Source organism: Cuculus canorus, chromosome 2 (genome assembly GCF_017976375.1).
Source record: "Cuculus canorus isolate bCucCan1 chromosome 2, bCucCan1.pri, whole genome shotgun sequence".
NCBI classification, from domain to species: domain Eukaryota; kingdom Metazoa; phylum Chordata; class Aves; order Cuculiformes; family Cuculidae; genus Cuculus; species Cuculus canorus.
In genome coordinates, this window is record NC_071402.1 from 9,079,081 (window position 1) to 9,085,292 (window position 6,212).

The following is a 6,212-nucleotide window of genomic DNA, read 5'->3' on the forward strand; positions in this document are numbered from 1 at the left end:
TCTGGTGGAACACTGAACCGGTCATTAAACATGGATTTTATTTTTTTAGTGGGACAGACAATCCCTAATCACTTTAAGCTCAGTACCACTGTGTGCAGTAATAGCTCATCTGCTGTGGAGGCAAATTTTGCCTTAGGTAAAAGTGGTATTCAGAGTCCCGGGACCTGTTTCAGCAGTGGGTAAATGTCATGGTATAGGAATCAATGTAGAGCAAATGACTTAGCACTGTTCTACCTTGCTCAGGTCGACCAACATATTTTCTCTTGGAGACTGCCCAAGAGACTCTCCACTTTCAGGGTAGCTTGCATTTTCCAGGCCATTTTCACCAAGACTAAGTAAAAAAAAAATGCCTGTGTTCTGAGGGAAGCCCAGACATTGATCGGGGTCTAGTCCAAGCTGACTTTCTTGGATTTTCCTTGTTATTTCCAGAAATGCATGCAGCTCCTCACCTCAGAACTCTCTTTTCTAGGTGTCCCCTGTATCTAACTGCTACGTTTCCCCCGAAGAAAACATAGGCTGCTCTCCCTTCTGAGATTATACATAAATTCCTACCCTGTCCTCTGATCTTGTGTGTGTTTCCCAGTCATGCTAATCTTTCTGTAACCCAGGGTTAGAATATGATTTAAGGAGAAGGAAAAAGATTAGAATCAGGATCTCTCATGTTTTGATGAACATTTTGGGAAGTTTGAAGGATTTAGGTGTGAGTTGCCTGCTTTAACAAGCACCTTCTATACATTAAAAACACAGCTTTAGAGTCTTTTAGTGTAACAATCATGAGCACCCAGCAGGTTTCAAGTGCCCCCAGAATTCAGCAGCAGACACAGAGAGTGCTGCTGAACTTCCATTTGGAGGTACAAGAAGTGGCAGTGAGCTAAGTTCCGTCCAGGGCACCAATCTTCAAACCAGACTTAGAAAGAGAGCTCCTTTTGGATGGGTGGGAATTCATATCCTGAAATAGTTCTGAGAACCATTTTCCTTCAGCTCTAGCTATACTTGTGAGCAATGGAGGGTGCTGAGTGTACTGAACGTAAAGATCGCCGAGAGGTAAATGAACGTATATATTTCTGCAGGATGACCTTGATGTGTCTGTGCATTCATTCCACTGACTTCAGTGGTGCAAGATCGCATCCTTCCACCTATCTCCTTGAGAAGATGTGAAAGGACAGCCAGAAATATTCTTATTTTTACTGCAGAAAAGAGTAGTCTCAGATGCAAAACAGAATAAATGAGGACGATTAAAGTTAAAAGCATTAAAGATACACAGAGAAGACATCATATTCCAGACCTGTGCATGCAGAATAACATTTCAGATTGCACCAAACAGCGCAGGAAGACTGTCCTGCAGCTCATTAGCCTGACTTGACATTGCCTTTGGAGACCTCTTTAAATATGTCATTTAATGTAATATTGATTTCTCCTATGTGAGTTTCATTATTTGTGAGCTCTACTAAGATAAGCAAGTGTGGTGGAAAAATTGAGTTTTTCTGTTCACCAATGTTAACACTTTCCTCACACTGGTGTGTGCGTAGCATAGAGCTGCACTGATATGTAGCCAGCACTAAATTAATGTCTTTCTCACAAGCCAGCACTAAATTAATGCCTTGCTCATAAGCGTGACAGTGTCCCATGCAATGTTTGACATCTCCCTGGAGCTGCAAAAATATTTCTATTTTCAGTCTTTGGGATCCAGAGAGAGAAGAAAGGTCTGTGCACGCTTCATAGGTTGAGGAGAGTGGATCAACATAAGGAGAAAGCAAGCTGTGCTAAACTAGTGGCAGAGTGGGGTCCAAAGTACAGGGTTTTCTGACTGAGTCACAGATCCTGTGTCACTGAGGATGTGGACTAGGACAGGAAGGAGCAAATATTATCGAAAACAAGCAAGACACTGTCTTTAAAACGTGAGCTTGTCAAATGGCATTCCTTAGACAGAGAGAGATCCAGAGCCCAGTGACTGGAGCGGGAGGGATTTTGCAGTCAGTTATAGACTTCCCTTGGTCGAAGTCTAGTTTTTTTCTCCTGGCTTTTTATCAAGTTTAGCTGTGAGGATCTGAGGACAGGAGAAGGAAAATCTGACTAAGACCAGCACTAGCAGGTATAATTCCTTTTTTTCTCTTTTACATGTCAACTTTCTCCCACTTTCATGTTGGAGAAATTGTGCTGGCAGATCAGAAATTATATTCTTTTGTTTTCTGCACTAAATTCATCTGATCCTGGGAAAAACATGCCACCAGAAAGGACGTGGTCCTATTGAAAATAGAAGGATAGTTTAAGAAATGAAGTTTAGCAATCCTACCAGGTATATAGGAACAAAGCTAACTAAGATGGCTGTCTTGCAAAGATTTTCATGCTTTCTTAATTTTACGCATAGAAACAGACTCGCTGCAAGCAACATATGAACAGAAACATGATCAAGGTGTCAACAGAAATAGATGCCATGCAGTCCACCCCCTGATCTGTACACAGTTGCCTCACAACCCTATGGGAAAGCAGTTACTACATACCTGCATGGCTTCCCAGATTCCTGGTATCCCTAGATCCAACAAAGATTGAAGCACATAGGCAACCATTCCGGGAATGTGTTCATCTTTTTTTTCTGATCATACCTTTCATCTGACTTCTCAGGGCTTCTCTATATTGTTTGAAAGCTTCAATAGAATCTGCTTGGACAGATGACTTTCTTTGAATTTTGACAAATTAAATGGCTGTACTACTTCTCTGTCTAACTGAAATGAGTTGCGTGTGGGTTTGTGCTTTTCTCTTTTCTTTAATCAAGCAGTGATTAAGAATGTGAAATAAAAAAGGGGAGAGGGTCATATGAAAGTAGCTTTCATATTCTGAGTGAAGAGAGATGTAATGCCATTACTTTTTTTGAAGAATTGGGATAGCTAGAAATTGGATGGCTTTTAATTTTGTTTTTCAGTACTTCCTTCAGTGTTAAGTTAATTAACTGGAAGGTGGCCAGATAACTTGGAGTTCTTTAGAGTGCTTGTAGGGGTTTGCATAAAGAAAGACAAGCCCACTACTTCTTGAAATAATTAGATTAGCCTGAATGATTTAAAGCCTTTGGAGGAGGAGAGGTTTTATAAGCACTGTATACATAATACTAAGGCTCTTCTTGATTTCTTATGGGGATTTATTGAGGTACAGACAAATCAGATCTTGCCCGTCTATCAGGCATTACTCTGAGAAGTTCACAACCTAAACAGAAAGAACAAAATTAAGCAGAGGGATCTGCCAGTGTTTGCCTAGATGCAGGATAGATCTCAGCGGTGTGTAGAGCTCAGACCTCTGGAGGCTCATGAGTTATAGATACTAATTTGAGCCACTGAGATACACAGACCAGCAGAGAAAACACCAGGAATACTCCCAGTACTGCATCTGAGGCTGTAGTTCTGCCCAAGTCACAGCTGTCATGGAGGATGTTCTCAAATGACAGCCTCCCTGGAACATATCTTGCTGTGCGCCTGGTCCAGAGGAGCAGAAGCTGTTCAAGTCCTGTGTAATAGAACCCTGGACTCTGACTGACAGACTGACATGTGGAGTAAGAAGATCTAAATGTGAGTCTAAAGTTATGACAAAGTCAATACAGGATATTAGATATCAGTAAACTTTCAATGGACTTGGTAATAATAAAGATAGTGTTATCCAAGGCTGATTAATTCTTCTAGGAAGGAGTCCACCCTGACTGCCCTAGTGAGTATGTCTTCCAGCTGAATCAACAGGTAATGACTTGACTTTACCAGAAGGACCAATGGTGACGAACGGTGACAAAATCTGTGCATGTGGCACACTGAGCCTCTTAAATCAAGAACATACTTGAAAAAAAACAAGAGAACAGCTGCATCTAAAAGGCTTTGGAAACAAGAATGTGTGGGGGAAAAAAAAAGCAAGAAAACCACTCTCTCTATATTCAATATCAATGGCAAAATGCCAGCAGGCTTCTGATCAACACTGTTCTGCGTGCAAGGTTTAAGTCCACTGCAAGTGCTAACAGGGTAAGCCTTAAATCATAACTTATTTTAGAATACACAAAGATCTGATTTTTTTGTAGGAGTGCTACAATTAGCAGGATAATAGATTTAATGAACAATACCTCTGTAGCATAGCAAGACCCCAGGTCACACACTCAAACCCAACATAGTGACCTCAGGAACCAGAATTTCCTTCATTCTTCTCTAAATGACATTCCAAACATAGCTGAAATCATCAGGAAAGCAAGCTCTGAGCAAAAATGTTAAGATGATCCATTTACCTTCAGAATTTCATTTAAACTCTATTCCCAGCTGCAGTTTCATGTAACTGTTTGCTGCTGAATCTGGCAGTTATTCTGTCTTTTGTAGTACTACATAGGTAATATCTTTCTGCAAGGATGAATTATTCTTGTACTCTTCCATATTAGCCTGAATTTGGTCTCTCAGTCTTTTCTGGGCATATATTATTTTCTCCTTCCTGCCTCTTTAATATAGAATGTTATGAAGGTACCGACATATATAACCTTCAGGCTTTGGATTATTTTTATTTATAAGGCAGGAATTGTTAGATTCACTAAAATTCTCATGGTAAAGAACAAGTATGTGACGCATACAACTGAGGCTCTGTAGAAAGAGCAATAGGTATTAATTTAGTAGCTCCAAAGTGACCCCAAATCAAATGGGAGCGTAATTTTTGCTGACTGCTTCAGCAACAACTAGGTATCATGTTCCTTGTCAACTGAAAAAAATGCCCTCTGCTTCTACATTATAACATTAAGAAGCCAAAATACTGTTTGCCTATATAGAAGGCTCACAATAGATTAGTTCCCCCAGTGAATATATCAAATGTTTGACTGGAACTTCTACTCCATGTTTTTGATGAAACTACACTAGCCTTATTTAAGTGTTTTAATCTCTTTTGTCCTCTCCTTGGAATATTCTTGGACACTGGAGCTTAAATGATCCCCAAGAGACTTTTTCCTGAGCAACTATTCAATTTCTTACTCAGAGGCTACTCAGAGGAAGAGTGCAGGCAGTACAAAGCCATGGTCTACAGCAACACCATCTAGTCCATCGTGGCCATCATCAAGGCAATGGGCAATCTGCAGATTGACTTTGGAGACTCCTCAAGAACAGATGATGCTCGGCAGCTCTTTGTGCTCTCCTGCAATGCCGAGGAGCAGGGCATCATGTCAGAGGACCTGGCCAATGTGATCAGGAGGCTGTGGGCTGACAATGGGGTCCAGGCTTGTTTTAACTGCTCCCGAGAGTACCAGCTGAATGACTCTGCTGCCTACTACCTGAATGACCTGAAGAGGATAGCCCATGCTGACTACATCCCCACCCAGCAGGATGTGCTGCGCACTGGGGTGAAGACCACCTACATCATGGAAACTCACTTCACCTTCAAGGACCTGCACTTCAAGATGATCAATGTGGGTGGGCAGCCCTCAGAGCGGAAGAAGTGGATCCACTGATTCGAGCGGGTGACAGCCATCATTTTCTGCATGGCCCTGCGTGCCTACCACCTGGTGCTGGCTGAGGATGAGGAGATGAACTGTATGCACGAGAGCATGAAGTTGTTTGATAGCATCTGCAACAACAAGTGGTCCACAGACACATCCATCATCCTCTGCCTCAACAAGAAGGACCTCTTTTAGGAGAATATTGTGCACAGCCTCCTGACCATTTGCTTCCCTGAGTACACAGGGGCCAACGAGTGCAACGAGGTGGCTAGCTACATCCAGAGCAAGTTCGAGGACCTGAACAAGTGGAAAGACACCAAGGAGATCTACATCCACTTCACCTGCGCCACCGACACCAAGAATGTGCAGTTTGTGTTTGATGCCGTCACAAACGTCATCATCAAAAACAACCTGAAGGACTGCAGGCTCTTCTGGAAGCCAGCGCTGCCTGGGACCCCTGTATGACGGTGAAGGAAAGACCGTGGTGTCCCTCACTCCTGCTTCTCTTTGGATTCATCCCTCTGCCCCCATCCCATGAACAGACTTCCTGGGGGCCAGCACAGGGGCAGGGCCCGTGTCCCCCCTGCTGCCTCTGCTTGCCCCTCACCATCTTCCTCATTGGTGTCCCCCTGAGGAAAATGAGGATTTCCTCTTGTTTTTTAAGCCCTGAACCAATCTAGCCCTGCTGTTCATTCACTCCCGAGACCTGGTGCTCTCACTGTTTAAATTGAAAATATTTTAAATTTTTTAGGGGGTTGGAACTAGATGATCTTCA

The 6,212-nt window shown here is 42.6% G+C and overlaps 1 pseudogene; it reads left to right on the forward strand.

The window, feature by feature from the left end:
• The first annotated feature begins 1,002 nt into the window (after positions 1–1,002).
• Positions 1,003–5,902, forward strand: LOC104058520 (guanine nucleotide-binding protein G(i) subunit alpha-2-like; annotated as a pseudogene).
• Positions 5,903–6,212: the final 310 nt, after the last annotated feature.